The sequence below is a fragment of the Pyrgilauda ruficollis genome, unplaced genomic scaffold (genome assembly GCF_017590135.1).
Source record: "Pyrgilauda ruficollis isolate IOZ18807 unplaced genomic scaffold, ASM1759013v1 scaffold623, whole genome shotgun sequence".
NCBI lineage: Eukaryota > Metazoa > Chordata > Aves > Passeriformes > Passeridae > Pyrgilauda > Pyrgilauda ruficollis.
In genome coordinates, this window is record NW_024527967.1 from 6,806 (window position 1) to 7,898 (window position 1,093).

Here is a 1,093-nt window from a genome sequence, read left to right on the forward strand (position 1 = left end):
ATATTATATATGACTATTATATAATATAATGTTATATTATATTATATTATATTATATTATATTATATTATATTAATTTTCACCTTCTAAGAACATGGAGTCAGATTCAATCATGCCTCCTCTGTCCAGGGACCCCACAAACTACCACATCTCTGTACAAAATCACGAACGGGACGGGACTGCTGAGGAACACGTCTCGAGCTCCTTTATTTTCCAGCATCACTCTCATTACATCGTCATGGCAATGGGAAGATGCCAGCAGCTCACGTCCCAGGCAGCAGCCGAAGAATTCATTGTTACAACTCACTTTAAGAGTTTTTTGACCAATCATACAAAGCAAAAGAATATTTACAGTAGTTCTGTCCAACCGCTATAAGCACATGTACCTCAAAACAGGTTAAAAAAATGCTTGTTTATTTCAAATACAATACCTGCTTGTAAGCATTAAAATACAATGCACAGAGCTTCGTTATTAAGCTTAGAACTTCCTAATATCTTGCTAGGTGGACTTTTCTGTAGCTTTGGGAGTTGTTCTAGACAAATACTAATACACAGACCTGTCACCATCATATTTTGTGGGAAATCTCTTTGTCCATGATTTTCCCCTGGGAAGCTGAAAAGCCCCAGAGAAGAATGAAAACAATAATTATCTGATTTGCTTCTCCTGTGTTTTGTTGCTTTGAAGCGTCGTTGGACGTTGTTTATCCAACAATGTGTGAATTGTTTTGGCTTAATGACCAATCACGGTCAGGCTGTGTCAGGACTCTGGAAGAAGTCATGAGTTTTTCATTAGTATCTTTCTAGCTTTCTGTCCGTATCATTTCTCTATCCTTTAGCATAGTTTAGTATAGTTTTAGTATAGCATAATATAATATAATATAATATAATATAATATAATATAATATAATATAATATAATGTAATGTAATGTAATGTAATGTAATATAATATAATATAATATAATATAATATAATATAATATAATATAATATAATATAATATAATATAATATAATATAATATAATATAATATAATATAATATAATATAATATAATATAATGTAATGTAATGTAATGTAATGTAATATAATATAATA